Raw genomic sequence first — 21,786 nt, forward strand, 5'->3', positions numbered from 1 at the left:
TCACGTCCGTGAACAGCACAATGCCGCTGGGTTAGCACGGCTAGCTCGTCCATCCCACCGGAGATAGATCCCACGCTTCCAACAACGATGGATGGAAGGACAGGTCCACGTCGTCACCTCCCAGCTCACACCCAAGAACCAGCACGTTGTCCTCACCTCCTCCTCCTCACCTTGAGGGAAATCAACAAGCCCTACGCTAGTTAGCATTGACATGCTACAGGCTGCTAACAGCTGATTTCACATGTAAACAATGCAGCCATGGTTACATGTAGGATCTCCAGACAAACACAGGAGAAAAGTAGTAAAAATATCGCTGAAGCCACAAAAAGTTTTGTGTCCATGACCAACAAATGAACCATACAAAGTAATTATCCACTCCAAATACAAAGATTACGCAAAGAGACGAAAAAAAATTACAAGAAACGGACAAAGACGAGAGCTTTTGAAACTGTGAAGTGTTTGCTCTGCTGTTCTGCTGTCCTGGCTGCTCCTTGTTTTGACAGACCTTTCATGCTCCATGTTGATGCCAGTCAGGTGGGGGCGGGTGCAGTGCTGCTCCAGAGCGATGACCAGAGTGTGTTGAGGCCTGTAAGCTTCTTCTCTAAAAAGTTCAATTAGCACCAACAGAACTATTCAGTAATTGAGAAGGAGACTTTGTCACTCATTTGGGCCTTGCAGCACTTAAATGTTTATGTTGGTTCAGGGGGTCAATAATGGTTTACACAGATCATAATCCACTGACCTTTCTGTGCTCTCTCAGATGTCCAAACCAAAGGCTGGCGAGATGGTCATTGTTTCTGCACGCATACGATCTTGACATCAGACACATTAAGGGGAAGGATAATGTAATGACTGGCGAGATTTAGTGCATAGTCCTTTTGTTCCGTTGTACCTGTTCTCTCTCTGCCATGCCTGTCTTCTTAATTTACTCCTTAGGTACCAGGGTTGCTGAAGCTGGGTGGGGGTGAACACTTGCGCAGTTGTACTGGACAAGAGGTCATGTGTTAATCTATTTGTCAGCGCTTGCATGTTTGTAGTTGTGTGCTGAACCATAGTTTGGGTGATGGGTATTTGGTGTAGGATACATTTTTGGTGTTTAAGATACATCTTTGGTGTTTGTAAGATACATTTTTTGCATTTTGGATGGCTGATTGGGTGTTTTGGATGCTGGTGGCCCTCTTGGGACACCGACTTTAAGGGGGGGTGACAGTCTCTGCCTTAGCTCCTCAGACTAATATCTCCTCTCTCTCTCTCTGTTACCTGAGTGAGCAGCAGTGATAGGATTGCCTGGTGCCTGCTGGGTATAAAAGCTGAAGCCATTTGCTGCGCCCACTCTCTCTCATCCTACCTGGAGTCACCTCTCCCGTCGGATCAGCATTTTGTTTGTCTGTTCTTAAAACCTCATACTTAAATAACATAATTGCAGTTCAGTAACCTTGGTTGTTTCATTTGGTTTGTCAGTAAACCCATTATTTACTGCAAAAACATGTTCCTCCCGTATTTGTCATGGCCCTGAGCCAGGTTATGACAATCTGCAGCTTGGATCAGCTTGATGATCTTAATGGCGTTTGATGGCTTTAGCAGCTCTAACCTCTCATGAAGAAAAATAAAGCTGCTGCTGGTTTTTAAGTGGTTTGTGCTCAGACTGCGTGCAGAGTGAAGAAGCATCACCGTTCAGATCCTCTCTAAGCTCTTTAACCAACACTAAACTGTGTGTAAGAGAGGTGGTTTCTGCAGAAAGTCCCCTCACGCTGAGCCCCAGCTGCTAACTGTTGAATCATTACTGAGCATGCTCCAGACAGTCCTCTCTTCTCTTTCAATGCTCTCTGATGGAGTTATGGATGTGCCCATGTGAGGAGGTGCACAGTTGCAGAGAATGATGGTGATGTTCGTCCTGGCCGTAAAGCATTATTGGATATGTTATGAGAGAGCTCTGGTATTAGATCAGAGTGAAGCTCTCTAAAGAGACGCAGAGCGAGCCAGAGACAGATAAAGGTTAGTCTGCAGGGACTGAGTGAGCAGGATGGGTTTCTAATAACCCATGGATGGAGAGATAAGAGGGAAAATTATTTTATTAATGGAGGAATGATTGGATGAATTTCCAACGAGGCGGCGGACAATGAAGCCGTGGACTGATGTAAATTCAAACTGAAGCCTGGATATGAGGAACAACAGACAGATTAAAGCAGCAGGATCAGAGTGTTGTCGAGGCTGTGATAAATCACACATCTGCAGGAATAGTAAAACACACACACACACACACACGCACACACACAGAGCAGCGTACTTCTCACGGCTTCCTCAGTGAGAGCAGCACTAACGGCTGATGTGAGAATGAAGCAAACACAAAGCAGCGTTGGGCTCTCTGCTGTGACTCTGCTCGTTTCTCCTCGTCCTGCTCAGCAGAGGGAATAATTCAGCAGCTGTGCTCGCTGGTTTCTCGAATTCTCTAAAACAAACCATCAGCATTTCTCAGCCTGATAACAGTCCACGCTGCAGAAAACCTCTGTTGCACAGAAACTGGGACACTTTTGTTGGACTGTGTTGATGAACATCACTCCTTTCCTCCCAGAGTCAGATCAAATCAAACAGATTTCTGAGCATGGTGATTGTTGGTGGAAGCAACAAAAGCTTTTAACCAGCAATAAAGAGAAAGCAGCACATCGAAGCAGACAGACACGCTGACCCTCCATCAAAGCACAGTTATACTTTGCTGTTCCTCTTTTATTTTATGTTTGTATTCTAAAACATGTTGTTTCTGCAGAGCTGAGTGTGGGAGCCTGTTTCACTGGTGCTCATGATACCTGCAGCTGTTACTGCCGTGTCTTTGTTCAAACTTGAGGATTTCTTTATCCTCTCTCTACACTTGCAGGACATTTTAAGGACAATCTTGTTTTCCTCTAATACAGCAAAGAAGAAAAAAAAAAAAAAAACATGCCTGTTTTTCTGGCAACCCTGGTGTTTGTAATTGCAGACTGCATACTGCCACCTGCTGTTTAGAAATGTGTAGGGTTGTTGACAAATGGATGAAGCTACTTTTGTCAGTTGATAACTGATGAAACCAGATATACTGTTCAAATGTCATTCACTGACCGTTTTTAGTCTTGGGTTGAGGACTCCTCTTATTAGAGATCTGAGAATCGTAGCCTAAGATGTAGCCCTTTTCCTGAAACAGAGGCTCACACTCATGTACCTCCTCCCAAATGGAACTATGTGTTGAAGCAACACTAACAACCAGCCCTGTGATTGGTCCCCTGAGCAGGAGGGCTTCCTGTATTAACTGCATTTCCAGAATCTCTTCACATCATCTGAACATCACATCGTCTCCTCTCCTTCTTGTCTCCTCTCCTCCCTGTCTCCTCTCCTCCTTGTCTCCTCTCCTCTCTGTCTTTTCTTGTAATAGTTGCTGTTTGAAAAACAACAGGTAGCAGCTGTCAGAGTCACAGAGGAAAAGTAGGAAACAGGTGAACTGATGACAAACCACGCTGCCCTCATGTGTTTGGAGGAGCCATGAGAACAGATGGGAACTACAGCACTGTAACATAGAGTCAACGCAGAGGAATAAACCAGGCTTTATTGATGAGGAGGATGAAAGGGATACTCATACTAAACCAGACACTAATTTTAATAAAAACAACTCTGAACTAAATAAATCCCAAAACACAAATTCCCAGGGTAGCTCTTTGATTAATTAGTCCCTAAACACGTTTATGAGGTCTCTGTGGTGACCACTCGTCTCACCTCATCTGCTTCCTGCTCCATGTGACTCTAAATGGGACCTTAAATGACTAAAGGAACATCGTGCTGGACTGAAAAGGACCTGAAACCAGAGACTGAGTCCATGAACTCATAAGGAAAAAGTTTATAAACTGAGAGGAGGGACCATTTTTCTCTGTGAAGTGCTGTGGTGTGGTTTTGACGATAACTGTGTCCTCTCATAGCGAGTTTCGTGTCTCAGTCTCCAAAGGAAACTCATTCATAAATTAAGGAGAGTAAAATCATAAATTCACAGAATAATCTCATGAATTTACAAGAACAAAGTCTTACATTTACAAGATTATTCTGGTAAATTTTATTTCAAGCTATAGACGGAAGAACTTTATTCTTTAAGGTCAAACGGAAAGAGGGAGTAATCTGTCCGATGGCTCGTGGAGAGAAAGATGATAATGTTGCCTCCTTAAGTAGTTTATAAAAAAAAAAATAATGTGTAGTAATTAAATAAAGTGCAGGCTCCTTTAGAGAGCAGCTCCCTCTTAGATATTTATTTTTTATGAGGTTGTTTGCCTCTCTCCATTAAGCTGTCTCCTCCAGTTTACCTCTGAAATCCCCCGAAGAGAGAAGAGGAGACAAGCACCTCCACACCTCCCCCAAGCCTCAAACTTCACAGGGGCTCAGCGATCAGAGGGTTTATCGATTTCATGTGGATATTCAGGAAGACTCTTTCTATAAACAGTCAGTGCATCTGCAGCTGTCCTTCAGAGGATCAGTCAGAAATGTCCCTGTCCTCTCTGAGCGGGTGACTTTGGCTCTCTCAGGCCGTGCAGACGCCCTGCAGACACTGTGAAGATGCCGTGCAGACGCTGTGCAGACGCCGTGCAGACGCCGTGCAGACGCCGTGCAGACACCGTGCAGACGCCCTGCAGACACTGTGAAGATGCCGTGCAGACACCGTGCAGACGCCCTGCAGACACTGTGAAGATGCCGTGCGGACGCTGTGCAGACGCCGTGCAGACACCGTGCAGACGCCGTGCAGACGCCGTGCAGACGCCGTGCAGACACCGTGCAGACACTGTGAAGATGCCGTGCAGAGGCTGTGCAGACGCCGTGCAGACGCTGTGCAGACGCCGTGCAGACACCGTGCAGACGCCGTGCAGACGCCGTGCAGACGCCGTGCAGACGCCGTGCAGACGCCGTGCAAAAAGGGCCACTATGACAGGTTTTTGTCCTAAAAGGGGACCTCTAGCACATCCTCTAACTCAGTAGGGCACTTTTACACTCGTTCTGGCTCCCAGGAGGGTGCCTCACATCACAGCCTCTGCTGTCAGGATGTGAAGGGTGTGTGTGAGCCCATGTGTGTGCGTGTGTGTGAGGGGGGATGTTGACGTGTCTTTCCTAGAGTGGGATTCACTCCTGGTCCTCCTGACCTGACTGCGTAATAACTTTGTGGGCTCAATTCCTAATACTGGCATGGAGAAGAGACGGAGTTTAATGAAGACAAGGAGATCCAATGGCAGCTTCAGTCCAACATCTTTATTTGAGGTTGACACAATGATGGCACACGGTCAAAAAAAAAACCCCTCTCCTCTCTAAACCTGATGTCCTAGCCTTCTCTTTATACTACCGGGGTGTTCTTAAATGCATGCATGCTGTCCTTGTATGGCCAACAGACTCTCTGTCTCTAGGTTTTTTTTTGCTGTAGCCTGCAGTCACTGAGCAGATCTTGGTTAGGACAGCTTAGGGCACTAAATCTATCAATCCTGGCGAAATGAAGTCATTATCTCAAGTTCACAGTTAGGCTAAAGTTGTCCAAGGGTCAAAGGTTAGCTCCTGCAGGCTCCTCAGACCTCTGCAGGCTGCTCTGCAGTTCACTAAATGAATCCACTCTAAATGAAACCTCAACAATGTGTGATGCAAAAGAGCTCTGTGAGGTCTGACCACCAGAGAAATAGCTGAGTAAACAGTTGATTTCCATGTAAGTCTTAAGGCAGGTCAGCAGTGTTTAGGTTTGGATTTCAGCACCACAGTCCATGAACAGCGCCTGAGTCTGCACTGCAGTCACACACATACAGGAACATGCTCAGATACACACTCAGAGAGGAACACACACTAAACACAAGCAGCACACAGAAAGTCCTGCAGCTGTTGTATCAGTCGACTGACCTGAGTGTGAGACAGACAGGCAGAAAGGCAGACAGGCAGACAGGCAGACGAGCAGACAGGCAGATGAGCAGACAGGCAGACGAGCAGACAGGCATACGGACAGACAGGAAGATGAGCAGATGAGCAGACAAGCAGATGAGCAAACAGGCAGATGGGAAGACAGGCAGACAAGCAGATGAGCAGACAGGCAGACGAGCAGACAGGCAGATGAGCAGACAGGCAGACGAGCAGACAGGTAGACAGGAAGATGAGCAGATGAGCAGACAGGCAGACAGGCAGACAGGCAGACAATGATGAGCAGATGAGCAGACATGCAGATGAGAAGACAGGCAGACAGGCAGACGAGCAGACAGGCAGACAGGCAGATAAGCAGATGAGCAGACAGGCAGATGAGCAGACAGGCAGACAGGCAGACAGGCAGATGAGCAGACAGCCAGACAACAAGATGACCAGACAGGCAGATGAGCGGACAGGCAGACGAGCAGACAGGCAGACGAGCAGACAAGCAGACAAGCAGACAGGCAGATTAGCAGACAGGCAGACGAGCAGACAAACAAAGGAGCAGACAGGCAGAAGAGCAGACAGGCAGACAGGCAGATTAGCAGAACGGCAGAAAGGCAGACATGCAGACGAGCAGATGAGCAGACAGGCAGATGAGCAGACAGGCAGAAGAGCAGATGAGCAGACCAGTAGATGAGCAGACAGGCAGAGGAGCAGACAGGCAGATGGGAAGACAGGCAGACGAGCAGACACACAGACTGACAAACAAGCATATGAGCAGACAGGCAGATGAGCAGACAGGCAGACGAGCAGATGAGCAGACAGGCAGATAAGCCAACAGGCAGATGGGAAGACAGGCAGACTAGCAGACATGCAGAGAAGCAGACGTGCAGACAGGCAGACAGGCAGACGAGCAGACAGGCAGACGAGCAGACAAACAGATGAGCAGATTAGCAGACAGGCAGACAAGCAGACAGGCAGACAAGCAGATGAGCAGACAAGCAGACGAGCAGACAGGCAGATAAGCAGACAGGCAGACAGGCAGATGAGCAGACAGGCAGACGAGCAGACAGGCAGATGAGCAGACAGGCAGACATGCAGGTGAGCAGACAGGCAGACGAGCAGACAGGCAGACGAGCAGGTGAGCAGACAGGCAGACAAGCAGACAGGCAGACAAGCAGACAGGCAGATAAGCAGACAGGCAGACAAGTAGACGAGCAGTTGAGCAGACAGGCAGACAGACAGAGGAGCAGACAGGCAGACAAGCAGACAGGCAGATGAGCAGATGAGCAGACAGGCAGACAAGCAGACAGGCAGATGAGCAGATGAGCAGACAGGCAGACAAGCAGACAGGCAGATGAGCAGACAGGCAGACAGGCAGACAAGCAGACAGGCAAACAGACAGGCAGACAGGCAGACAAGCAGATGAGCAGAAAGGCAGACAGGCAGACATGTAGACTAGCATATGAGCAGACAGGCAGACGAGCAGATGAGCAGATGAGCAGACAGGCAGACGAGCAGACAGGCAGATGGGAAGACAGGCAGACGAGCAGACAGGCAGACAGGCAGACAAGCAGACAGGCAGTCAAGCAGACAAGCAGATGAGCAGACAGGCAGAAGAGCAGACAGGCAGGCGAGCAGACAGGCAGATGGGAAGACAGGCAGACGAGCAGACAGGCAGACAGGCAGACAAGCAGACAGGCAGTCAAGCAGACAAGCAGATGAGCAGACAGGCAGAAGAGCAGACACGCAGACAGGCAGAGGAGCAGATGAGCAGATGAGCAGACAGGCAGATGAGCAGACAGGCAGACAGGCAGATGAGCAGACAAGCAGACAGGCAGATGAGCAGATGAGCAGACACGCAGACAGGCAGATGAGCAGATGAGCAGTCAGGCAGAAGAGCAGACACGCAGACAGGCAGAAGAGCAGATGAGCAGGCAGGCAGACAGGCAGAAGAGCAGATGAGCAGACAGGCAGATGAGCAGACAGGCAGACAGGCAAACAGGCAGATGAGCAGATAGGCAGAAGGGGTAATCAGTCTGTTTTCGCTGAGTGATATGTCTCCAGGGCCCTAAGGTCTTCTTTTTTTTTTTGTTTGTTTGCTGGTAGTCAGAGAGCAGCTCTAATGTCCAGGACAGGATTTGTTTGATTTGATTTATGCTGCACAGCTGGGAGATTTCTGTGAGCCACGGTGCAGAGTGAAAACCTCCTGAATCCCCCCAGCCGCCTGAAGGAGAGCTTCCTGAGAGTGGAGGGTCATAACTTTAGACACAGAGAGGACATTCCTTTATCTTAAAGTCATTATTACTACAATGAGATGATAACTTATTAGTACAGTGGTGTGATTCTCCAGTTTGTAGGACCTGTAACCCATCATATAAAGCCTTTTCAAAGGTGATGACAGTAAACATGTTCAGTGGTTATAACGCTCTTTCTCTTTAAGTTAACATCAGGGTTAAACAAATGAGACAGAGTTACTTTTGAAGCAGACGTTTTTTGGGGAGTTTTAATCCCAGACTTAGCAAACCTGTGTTTCAAAGGCACATCTCAAAGCACTTGAGTTGCTGACTATGACATCATTCTTGCAAAAATCAGTGGCAAAACTCAGCATGTCAAAGGATTGAAGTCTGAAGTTGGATTAAGGATTCAATTTGTACCTTTTCCTTTGGTGCAGCTTTTAACCAGATGCTGGAAAGGGTAAATGTTAAACTTTGACACCTGGCAACAGAAGTTTAAAATCCTGGAGGTTGAAAGAGAAATGGTAACTCATCTTAACAGCTTTCTCTGACAGGGAGCAGCGTTTCCCTCTGATCAAAGTTCTGAGCGGTGACGTCTGTCTCTGACACCGCAGGAGTTCAGGGTTTTTGTCCATCCCTCTGTGTTTGATCTGTCATTTTACAGACATACAGTAGAGAATCATCAGCAAAGCAGGAACACTTTTGAACATCACTGCACACATGGGATGAGCTATGATGAGGGAACAACAGTGGGCTGAGATTAGAGCCCTGAGGTGCTCCCTATGTTCAAAAGAAAGCAAAAAAACCCAGATTGATATAGGAATATTTTAATTAAACGCAGTGTGCATTTTTAAAGATAGAGATGTTAATCACTGTATGAACATACCGAATGGAGATCTGTTGTCAGTTGATCCCTAGTTGGTCTGGGGTAAAACAAACAAACAAACAAACAAACAAACAAACAAACAAAAAACTGCTTGGTTGAAGCACAGAGATGCCTTAACTGCAGTTTCACAAGAAATTCACTAAAATCAATCAATTGGTATGAATCAGTGATTAAATATAGTTCAAAATTTATGATTACTTCCTGTCATCATCTCTCAAAAGTCTCTGGAACTTGTGATTTTATTTCTTTTGTATTTTGGAAAGGAACGTTACACTCTAAACAGGGCTCAGACAAATACAATCTGATCCAGCTTTATTTGTAAAACACCTTTCAAAACAAAGTTACAAGGTGTCAAGGTGACAATAAAGCACTATACAGTCAAAAACACATGAATAAAACAATTCAAACAGTTTACATAACAAAGTCAAAGGAGTAAAAGGCCAATAAAAAGCAATACAATCAAAATGTTTTGAAGCTGAAATTTAGAAGATGATAGGGGAGACTGGGGACAGTTGCAACCAGGGACGGTTGCAACAAGCCTTATTTCTCTAATCAGAAACATGCTAGAGTTTGACACTCACACTGCACATGCTCAGTTAGACCCTCTACCCACCAAGAAGAGAGAGGCCATATGAGCATCTGGTCCTGCTTCTATCAAGTAAAGTTGTTTTGGAGGTATGAAAGTAGCTTTTTTTCATTTCCCCAGGTTTGGGGTCAGTTGCAACGTCTGAATTCCTCTATTCAAATGAATATTCTGATCAATATGTTATATGTAGCCATCTTTAAATGGTATGGGCATTTAGCAGACAGATGTAGGTTCAATATGTAAAGATTTGGTGAGACTAGTCCAAATGTTCTCTGAGTAACTGAGAGTAATGTAAAAAGTGTTGCAACTGTCCCCATTTTCCCCTACTGAGTGTGCCTGCCAGAGATCCCCCTCTAAAGCATGGACTGACAAATGTCAGTGAGCGGGCCAAAAGACCGGTTAGCCTGAGGTATTTGGGGGTGTCCATACCAGCAGAAATCCAGCCCACATGCCTGCACACGCAAGTGGAGCAAGGATGTGAGAACAATATAGGTCTAAAAACTGAGCCCTGAGCTGCTCTGTGAGTACACAGAAACAGCTTAATATTGTTTTGATCTTAGAAACATGCTTTGTCCTTTTTGAGAATATAGATTTTAATCTCTGCCTAACACAATACAGTGAGTTTTCAGTCATTCTTGAATTTCAAAACAAGAGTTTATGCTGTATTAGTTGCTTGTTCAGTCAGACAGTAGAAGTGCAGAGACAGCATCTTAATATGTGGTCAACAGAAGGCCATGTCTGTCACACATAATTAGCGACAAAGGAAAACAAAAAAGTGAAAAAAGATTTACTTTTTTCAAGTGTCCCCCACCAGCCTCTGGAGTTTGTTTTCACTTCTTTTATATTTAAGAGTTGTAGCAGGGAAACTGCTGACATCACTGCACACATTGTTAAGAGCCTGGCTCAGGGGGAGCATAGTTGCATGTAAAGCAACATGGTCAGAGCAAGGATGTGAGAACCACAGCGGGCCAGGAACCGAGCCCTGCGGTGCTCCATAAGTACGCAAGAAACACTGTGTTCTTCTAAAAATGTAGATGTTTAACACTCCAAGAGACAAGTTTAATGGATTTCAAATTTTCAAGGGTCAAAAAATGCAGCAGGTAATGTTGTAAAAACTACTCATACATAAAACTGTGGAGAAGCCATAGCAGGAAGGTTAGAGCGTGTGGCATCAGCTGGACTCACACCAATCTGGCACAGGCTGCACAAACAGTTCAACTCTGCTTCCTGTATGTTTGTTTGGTCATTTTTATTGGTTGGTAGTTGGATCCGGCTCTGGGTGACAGTTTCCTGAAATGTACCTTGTTCTCTTCTTCAAGTGATTTTTACTGTCTACGTGTGTCTGTTTGTGAGAGCCTTTCAGGAGAAGAGGAAACTTCACTCTTTGATTGTGGGGTGATGATGGTTCTTGCCTCCTGATGGCTTTTTAACTCTTTGGACCACACAGGGTTGAAATATCCTCTTCTGATAAATGTCCACACACACCGGGCTCCAGCAGTCCCTCTGATAGGATCAGAAAACCTCCAGCCCCCCTCCTTCTGCTGACTGTTGGACTTTACAACTGAATTTGCTTCGATTTGGCCGGCTGTATCTTGTCTGTCTTGGCAGCGCTGTCCGTCCACACAGCCAGGTCTCACACACACACACACACACACACACACACACACACACACACACACACACACACACACACACACACACACACACACACACACATTCCTGAGAGAAGTTAGTAAACAGAGAAGGAGGTTGTGTATTTTGGCTGTGAGAGTCAGAGACAGTGTGCGCTTCCTCCAAAGTCAGCAATCCGACTGCCGACGGCTCATCTGTTGACACACCAACAGAATCACTGACAGGTGGCACGCTGCGGCTCCTTATACGACAGACTGCCAGACAGCTTGCTAAGCCTGCGAGACAAGCTTTTTAAGCATTTAGAAATCCCTAAATGAGGAATAAATCCTGTAAGAGGCAGATGAAGAGGAGGGTTGTGTGATATTTTGATGGATGGAAACTAACGGCGCTGATGCTAACAGTAAACAGCCTCAGGGGAGGGAACTGCCACATGGTTTGAAAGCTGTGTGTTTGCTGTCACTGTGTGCCTGCAGGGATGGCTGCAGGGGTGTTTGCATCTGCGCCTTGGTGGTGGAGGTAGCTTTACCCGTGAGCTTCATTTAGACTGCAGTTTGTGGTGAAAAAGGCAGGAAACATCCAGAAAAACTCCTTAAAGAGTGGATCAGCAGGGTCCCTTGGCTCCCTGAAGCAGGCTAAAGAGCCGGATCTCAGAGGGGTCAGTTTGCAAGATCTCAGAGAGGTCAGGGGTCATGTGTTCTCCCCAGGAGCAGAGCAGAATCCAGGAAACTGGCCTGCAGATGCTGAGCTCAGAAACAAAGTTAGTTATTCCTCAGTTTTAGGTTCCCAGAGAATAGCAGGCTCTCCTTCAACTCTTTCCCCTCTTTACATAACATCCAGAGCCTTTCTGATGTCTGATGTCTTCTTCGCAGCTCAGAGAGAGCTGCAGCACCTGACGTGCTCACAGCCTGTGTCTCTCCTGCTGTCTTTTTATGCATTCAGATGCTTTCTCATTGCATTGGCCTCTTCTGACACTAGTGTGAGACTGACACAAGTATGATGTGTCTTTTTTCCATCCTGAGCAAAGAAAACAAGAATCAATCGTGCAGGCTTTAAAATAGAAGTCATGCTAAAATATGAAAAACTACAGTTCCCACAGCAGCCACTTAGGGCTGGCTCCAAAACAGGTAAATTCCCCATAGAGTGCTTTGTTAAATGCACACTTTCAAACCTGTTTGCATTCATAATAAAGGCGCTGGCTGTTTGACAGGCTGGTGGGTGCTGCAGGCTCTCTGCTACGATGAACTAAGCTCAGCTAATTGATCTCTCGAGAGGTCAAATGTTTTGTTTCTGTCTCTGAAAAAGAAAAAACATGGTGAAAGCCAGAAGAACAAAGGCTTTATAACTTAATACTCAGGGAAACAATCCATGACATAGAGACAGCTTCACACCAAAAATAAGACACACAGGAAACAAAGAAAAACATGAAAAAATCAGGGTGTCAGAGGAAACAGTGAATGGCTGAGATGAAATTTACACCCAGAGCAGAGAGCATTCAGAAGAAGGGGGAGAGCCTTCTTTGAAATCTGATAGGCCACCCAGAATCCTAGCTTGTGATTGGCTGTTTGATTTGTTGAATTCAAGACATAACTTTAAAGTTGATTTCCTCAAAATCTAGAATATAAGTCATACAAGTACACAAGATGCATTCAGCAATGTGAGGTTCCTCTGCAGAAGTCCATAAGGACTTAACTTTGTAACCGAAGAGCTGCTGGTTCAAATCTCAGCATGAACCAAGACTGGGACTTGAGCTGAAAGTTGGAGGGATGTCAGAATAGTTTCCTGAGCACTGTTGAGGTGCCCTTGAGCAAGGCACTATACCCCCCTAACTGCTCAAGCTGTATGTTGCTTTGGACAAAAGTGTCTGCAAAGAGAAATTGTAAATTGTAAATGTGTAGCTATTCGAGTACCGTGTGTGGTTGCAGAGAAAAAAGAATATATTTGTTTAACCAACTGTTTATTGTAGTTCTGAGTTTTGGTTTGTGTCCTTAGAGAAAGTCTGGAGGAAATCAGCAAAAAGGGATTTAAGCTTTTAGTTGATTTCCAGCGATCTGTGACGTCCCAAGCTCCCAAGTTCCTGTATCCAAGCCCCACGTCTTGTAGCTCTTTGCAGTTTGCGCCAGTTTCAACCTGACAATGACTGAGACGAGCTGTTGGCCTCTCCACCCTGTGCTGCACAGAGCTGAGCTGTGAGCTCTAATCCTGACAGACATGAACACAATCCGCTGATCCACTGATGAAGAGAGAAAACCTTTGCTAATTTTGGAGTATATTCATGACAGATGAGACTGATCCCACTGTTCCTGGAGTGAGCTACCACATGTCAGCTGGCTCTGAAGAATGAATGGCAACACTCAACCTCAGGTGTCTGCAAATTTCATCATAACTAGGCCAAAACTAGAGTGTTTTATCTTTTCTAATTTCTCTGTAATTATGGCAATTTTTTAAAGAAATTTTTGCACAGCAGACCTACTACCCACTTTACTTTAGAGGCCTGCCATGCAGAAATAGGTAAAAACAAATGAAACTGGCCTGATCACTGCCTATCAGAAGCGGGTAAAGCCAGTTCAGAGCCCCAGTCTTGGTGGATCTCTGAAGCCTGTCATGTCCATGTAAATACTATGACCTAATCACAAAGGGGAATTGTCATTTAATTCAAAATGAATTAACTGCTAATTGTAACCCTCTTACCTTGCAACTTGAAAGAAATTTTTACTTACCAAATTGACTTATTGAGATTACTTTAAAGCAGTTATGAACTCATTTTCACCCAATTGTTGTGAAATTCAGGCATTATTTCAAAGAAATAATACAAATGTCAAAAAAGTCTATTCTGATTTGATTACAATGAAATTTGCAGTGTTACTGAATGAATGAACCAAAACACAGTGGAGTGTTAAGCCACAACTGGTAGATCCTAACACCCTCTCATTATTGTATTAACAGTAATGTCAGAATCATAGGTACAGACTTTGTTAACAGATATTCTGAGCTCACAAGTTTTAGCGTAACAACTCTTATAAACACTGATGCACTTGAACGTTGTTCGCTCTGCAGCACAGTTATGTAAATATGTTGTTTTATCCTATTTTTGTGCGCACAAGCAGTGATGCTGAGGAGTTGATTATGTAACCAGTTCTGTTTCAGGTTTTCAGGTTAATCAGAGATCCTTTACTTAGAAATTCACATTTTATTTCCTGGAAATCAAACATTTGTTTCAGGAACTGTGAGAATCCCCTTCATCCTGTGCTTAATGGGGTAACATTTAGGACTGACTCATTCCAAGTTTAATAAATCCTAACATTAGCTAACATCATTAGCCTCCTTAAAGCTGTTAGTCATGCCAGATTAAATGAGGTTTAGCAGAAAGCTTTCCAGGATGCAGCAGAGCCGTCAGCTGTCTTTCCAAAAGTCTGATTTTATTTGTGTTTCTTCTAACTTTCTGCGTTCTGCTCTGGGCACCCTATCACTGGTAATAAATCTCTGTGAGCTGCTGTGGACTCAGACGGTATCAGTGGGAATCCTCTGTGAGATTGATGACATCGTGTATTCCTCAGAGAGCTAATGGCTCTCCTCTGCAACCGCCCCCCACCGTTTCCAATAATGACAAATAAAAGCCAAGCAATCACAGGGAGCAAAGAACGTCTCCTGGCTCTGTCACACCACTAACAGCTCTGTTACGCCCGGCATGTTGCACTAAAGGACAGAAGTAACACGAGAAAGACTGAACAAAAAAACAATGAAAAGTGTGAAGAGTGAGGGGCAAAAAAGCACTCAGACTCAGAGGGAGGGAGCGACAGAGAAATAAATACCATTTATCTTCTGCTGGAACTCAGCAGGATGACAGAACACACGTCACACTGTGGCAATTTTAGGGGGTGGCCCGGGGTGGCAGGTGCCACCCCTGAAATCTCACTGGCCACCCCTGTTGCCACCCCAGATCCAATAGGTAGTTGGCCAAGTTCATCAACACAAGAAACAAGAGAAATGCTGTCAATCAATGGGGATGGCCGACTGACGGATCTAGGGTCAGTTTTACACTTTTAAGTACCACGATATGGTTGGACTGAGGCTGCAGAGAGCAGATTTCTGATCAGCTGAGGTTTTTCCAGTGACCATGCAAATCTGGGGTCAGTAGAGCCATGAGATGAGCATGCTGCATCTCCTGTCACCTGCAGCTACGAAGAGGCAGGACAGAGACAAAAGCATTTATTTCAGTGGATAAAAACTGATGAAGACAATTGAGAGGTATGGTATTTAATGTTTAATTTTGTCGTGATTTGTTCTGAATGTGTAGTAAAACTTTATTTAGCAAATTTTATATAAGTAGCAGCAGCTAAAAGATGAGATACTGCACTAAGTTAGCTAGTGAAGCAGCAGCCTGCAAACCAAGTTGGTATTAACGTCAGTTGCCTTTTTGTTGTTGTTAATAGGATAAACTGAATTTGAAACGGTTCTAGACTGAAGAACTGGGTTATTTTGCTGATGTGTATGTTCAATATCTAAAGCTGACGTTTTATTTTTTTACTAACCAGTGGATGAAATTAAATATGACAGTCATGAAGTTAACAGCAAAAGGGCTTATTTGCAGTGCTGGGGGAAAAATAACAATTGGGAAACCATACAGTTTAAAATATTGCATTAAAAATCATTTTTAAGGTCTTCAATTACTTTTATTTTTTTTTACAGTCACAACTTAAATACTAACTAATCTTGAAGAAAAACATTAAAAACTGTAAATTGATTGGTTTGACATTCTTTACATATTTAACCCTACAAAGCCAACTGTATCATGTTTGATACATACTTTTAAAATACCTCTATCTACTCAATATGATCAACAAATTACAAAAAACAAAAACAAAAAAAAAACATCTGGATACAATCAGATAGATAAAAATGTCCTCTAATGGATTATCCGTTGCCAAAAACACCTGATGTATCAAATGAGATACGACAAATCTATATGTTGAATTTTATTGACATTTTGATAATTTTAGTGTTTTAGCAGAAAGTGAAATAAACATTTCAGCTCCAAAAAATAAGAATTTTCTGGCTTTAATCTATGATATTGGCCTTCAAATGGGGTAAGGTTGTCTCAGCACTTTATCCAGCACTGTATTTGCTGTGTTTTAAATGCTGTTTAGATACTTTTTTTCTCTCAGAGATTAAGGACTTGGCTCATTTTCACAGCTCACACATTTTAGACAATAGGCAGATCAACTTGCATTCAAATGCCACATACAACTGTAAAATCACTCGTTTTTATGTTTAATGCTTTTAAACTTTTAATCTCTTAAAAGGACCTTTACAATCTGGAGGGGAAGGGCTGGTCCTCGGAGAGTCACAGGCTCTTGTATGAATAGCAATATCACACTATCACCATCCACTCCCTTAACTTTTGATATGTCAGTCCACACCTTGAACAGAATGTTGAACTTATCCACTTCCAAGATCAGCTTCTCTTCATCCATGCCTTTGTGTTGCGTCTAGGACCCTCCGACCGCCTGTTTACCTGATGCACGTGCCTTCAGATGTGGCATATGTTATAACATATGGGGAAAATTTACGTTTGAGAGTCCGTGCATTGTGTTTTATTTGAAATCTCCCGGGTCCTTCACACAGTGACTTCCTGTCTAGTGCTTTCTTATCAACAGTGAATTAACGAGGTTTGGAAGCAGCCGCACAGAAAATAGACCTGAAGCATATTTCTTGTAGCCCGGGCAGTGGAATTTGCCTGACAGATTACAACGGAAGCTAAAGTGCTCCGCAGTACGGTTCAAGTATGTGGCGTGGCGCAGCGCGGCACGGTGGAAATTAGGGGTAAGCCTCCATCGTCAGATTCAGATTGCTTCAGATTATTGTCTTAAAAGTTAATTTGGGCAGACACGCATAATTTTCCCGCGTGTTTATTACCTTGGTTAACTTGAGTCTTTATTGATATAAGAATTATAAAATGCAGGTTATGAGCAGAGCAACGAAAGCGCCTGGGCTCCTCCATTTTATGTAATGATCCTGAGTGTATTCATTTCCTTGAGATGCACAGTTGTTTTATTTGCCTGACAGTCCTATCACAACCTTTGTTTTTACATTTACTGCTGTTATAACTGTACAATGGAGATACCAGCATCAATTCAAGGTTTACAGAAATTAATTGATTAAATGCAACACATGAAGGTAAAATAAGTTCAAGTCCGTTTCACAATTACTCTTTTTGGATATTATTTTTATTTGTTCATGTGGCAGTGATTAGAGTAATTTCAACACTCCAAATGATTGTCTTACGCTCAAGATATTTATATATATAGATAGATGTATATAATACTTATATATATATATATATATATATATATATATATATATATATATATATATATATATATATATATATATATATATATATACATATAAATATATATATATATATATATATATATATAATACTTATATATATATATATATATATATATATATATATATATATATATATATATATATATATATATATATTAGAGCTGTGACTTTAACGCATTAATTAGATTAATTAATTACATTAATGCGTTATAAAATCAATGCAAGATTAACTCATTAGCTACCAGCCATTTTCAGAGCATCTTGAACAATCTTTTAAGACCCAAATAATCTTGTTTTCTATGACAATAACAATACCAAAGCTACTTAAGAAGAGTGGACTCTCTTCTTTTTTGTCTGTCTTCCTGTTTTTGGTCCAAAAAACAGACAAATCAAACTTTTTGATCGCGTTCATCTCGGATGCTCCATCCTTGCTCCTCTCCATACTCTCTGTTGTCTTTTCTCACGATGGCGCCGCTCTTTCTCTCTGACCTACAGCAACACATCCTTAGTTAGAGCATGAGCTGCCTGAACTTTTCTGAGGTCAGCGTCGCTCTGTGTCTCTGTCATCTCACATTTCTCCTCATATCCATGCTGAGCTCTGGTCTAAAGAGCGCACCGCTGTCACCCACAGTAGTTTACGAGCAGGATTTTGATTGACAAGCTCCACCAGACCCCGCCTCCCTCCGCTGAAAAATATGATTTACTTCTATAGACGCAGTAAACAGTAATCCAATGTCAATGGCAGGGAACACAGACATTTTAATTAATATTGACCAGTTGAAAAAAAAAAAAAGGATTTACAAATCTTCTCTTTTTCGTGAATCATTTGATTAGTCATGCACTATAATATTGTAATGCCCTACAGTTCAAATTCTTTATGTGGGGACCTTAAGCAGATATAAGATTAAAATGTGATTAATTTGATCAATTCATAACAAATCCTGTAATTGATAAGATTATTTATTTTATCTCCTGACAGCACTATTTACCACATAACGGCTGATGAATGTACTTGAAAGTAGTGTCCACAAAAAAAAACATCTTCTAACCAAAATAGACAGGATTTTGTGGTTTAAACTTGTGTATGCGAATATACACTGATTTAGTCTTCTACCAAAATCAGTTTAGCTTGAAAAGTGTTGGCTCTGATGTTGAATATTGATGTGATTAAAATGTGATTAATTACGGTTAACCAATTACAAATGACATTATTAATTTGATTTTTTTTTTTAATCAAGTCCCACCACTAATATATGTGTATATATATATATATATATATATATATATATATATATATATATATATATATATATATATATATATATATATATATATATATATATATATATATATATATGTGTGTGTGTGTGTGTGTGTGTGTGTGTGTGTGTGTGTGTGTGTATAATGTATGTAATTTATTATACGCAACACATGAAGGTAAAATAAATTCAAGTCCATTCCATAGTCAGTTTCAATGGATATTTGTTAGTCATTTATTATGTGATGGTGATTAGAGTTATTCCAACAATCCAATATGATTGTCTTATGCTATAATATCTAATGTTCAGGATGTTTAAGGCAGGTACAAGGTATCAAATGTAATTAGTGCTAACGACTCTCAGTCTTTTATCATTCAATAATGCTTTTTTAATGGGATTTACAAAAACTTCAATGTATATATATTCACTGCCATACATCATTTATCTAATACCGAGTATATAAATAAAATGAATTGCTTTAGTTGTGCATAGGTATAACCACTTGGGCTCTAATTTCGTAGACCAGGCGCAAGCGCAGGCGCGCCGGCCTTTGCTGCGCGGACAGGTTGTGACCAGAGCACTTTGCAAGATTCCTGCAGTGCCAAGAGAGGCACACTGAAGGCGCAGAGGAGCGCAAGGGTGCGCTTCCACGCCTCCCTCCGTGCAAATGGCAGAGAGGGCGGAGAAAAGCTGTGAGTGGGTTCAACACAACCAAGCGCTGACTTCACCAATCAAATAAGCACCTCTTCTCGCTATTAAATGCCCAGCGGCCGAGGCGCAGCGTCTGATTGGTCTGAGTGATCCCTAGCATGGCAGAAACAGTGCTGGTAGTGGAGGCGGTCAGAGCCGCTGTCCCTGCAGTAGGAAAATGGACCGCGGGGCGCATCTGAGGACACGAAGCGATTCACTGCACTGTAAAACCTGACGAGTAAGTTCAACTCAAATGATTTGAGGATTGAATGTGATTTGCCTTGAATCATTTAAGTTTATTAACTTATACTGTACAAGTTAAGAAAACTCTTTCATTTGAGTTCAAGCTACTTAAATGTGCAGTGCTATGGTAACACATTTAAATTGATTCTATTGTTTAATTTCAACTAAGTTTAGTGAACTTGTTTCATTTATTGTTTTATACTCACAAGGAGCATTTTAAAGAGCTTATTTAAAATATGTGACTGTATTTTTTTTAAATAGTTAGATGAACTTACATTAATTTCTTTTATCCAACTTACTGCAACTCATACCAAATGAGGAAACCGATTGCCTTGAACCATTAAAGTTGTAAAAACTCAATACAACACAAAAATCATTGACAACTTCATTTGTTTGTTTATTGACTTAAGGACGTCAATTCAAAACAGAACAACAGACCTTACATGTGTTAAAAATTTTGTTTTCACATGTTTCCTTTTTTGAAAGGTTGGAAACAACTGGAACATAACTTTCTGCCATCATCAAGGTTTAAGAGGATAATCTGGATGAACTCAAAGAATCCATTAAGCTTTTTAGGGTAGCTCAAATGAAGTGCGTTTATCAGTCCAAACAAAATCACCAGTGAATCTGGCCAAGATCTGTGACACATTACCACCTGATCCTCAAGGACAATGGACACATGGCAGGTCTCGAAGGGAACTCCAGCAGGCGCAGCTTCGTCATTTGTAACTGCAACCAGAGCAACTGCTCCTTCATGCAATTTCCGATTCCTCCTGAAAATAAAAGAATGAATGAAAAATTAACTAATTTCGACATTTGCACAATTAATTTTGGCACTCATAGTCCTCCAAGTATTTTTGTCCAAGAAATTATAAATTACCTTGCAAGTTTTGAAGACTTCTGAGGAATCCTCCTTCAAGTTTAGCACCAGGCCAGTCAGGACTGCTGTCCGGACTGCAGTGATGTCGTTCTTGTCCTGTAGTACGAATGTAAGTTTTGCAAATTTTAGCTTTTTTTTTTACCATCACCACCTGTTAAGGATATGGAAGCATTATTTTACCATTTCTTCATAAGTCTTCATGAGATTCTCCAAGACCTCGCCTCGGTTCCCAGTTCTCCTCTTTTTGAACAGCTTCAGAAGTTGAGGGGTATACTTGTCCAAAGAATAAAAGAAAGAATACTGCAGATTTTGATTTGTGATCCTATGGAACTCTGTGTAGAGCTGGAAAACAAAAACAGTGCATATATGTAGAACAGTAAACACACCATATGAAAATAAGGAACTGCATTAATGAAGTTCACCATTAATGTATATCCTTTGTATTTTACCTTACCTGGGCTTCATAAAAGAGAGCTGGCCATCTTTCTTTAAGTTGTTCTACAGGAGGTCTCAAGGTCACAATTTCCTCACGCCTCAGTGAAAAGGTGTGCTGCATGTGTAGATAGACGTAAAGAAAGATCTCTGTAAAGATCCTCTATAAAGATAGAGAAGAATGTTAAGAAATTTTGTAACAGCACATAAATGAAAGAGGTAAGTAGTAAAAGACATAGTTTCATACAAATCTAAGGCCCCAACAGGAAATTTTAGGAATAAGACTGTTCTTTCCCATGTTTCAGTGAATTATGATGCCCAAATTCATATTTATTTTGTATTGTCATTGTTAAATATTGATAAACACACATTATCAAAATGCTTATTTAATTAACATCACACAAGACATAATTTCTGCATGGCTTCACATTAAAACACACTGATGAGAGCATGGAATATTTAATATTTAAATAGATACTTTCGGAGCAAATCCACATTTTATTCAACATAAATCTTAACAAAATTTTAAGTTCCCTTAACATTTTTTCTTCAGGGTGATAAATGAGAGAGAAATATTAGGCCTTCATTTTGTGTGTTTACTAAAACGATGAAGCGTGAGACTGTGGCTTATATACCATCTCTCTAATGTACAGCTGTGTGATCTGTCACTGAGCCTGCTGCTCTGACGAGTTATAACAACCAGAGCTTGG

General features: G+C 42.4%; 1 long non-coding RNA gene across 1 annotated transcript; it reads right to left on the minus strand.

Moving 5' to 3' along the window:
* Positions 1 to 20,673: 20,673 nt before the first annotated feature.
* Positions 20,674 to 21,231, minus strand: LOC141799038 (uncharacterized). The gene is made up of 3 exons (XR_012599220.1): positions 21,099 to 21,231; positions 20,825 to 20,986; positions 20,674 to 20,740 (listed from the first exon to the last, which is right to left on the minus strand). It is a non-coding gene; the product is annotated as an uncharacterized LOC141799038 (long non-coding RNA).
* Positions 21,232 to 21,786: the final 555 nt, after the last annotated feature.

This window comes from Halichoeres trimaculatus, unplaced genomic scaffold, assembly GCF_033239565.1.
Source record: "Halichoeres trimaculatus isolate MK-OKI-2021-1 unplaced genomic scaffold, fHalTri1.1 fHalTri1_scaffold_11, whole genome shotgun sequence".
Lineage (NCBI taxonomy): Eukaryota > Metazoa > Chordata > Actinopteri > Labriformes > Labridae > Halichoeres > Halichoeres trimaculatus.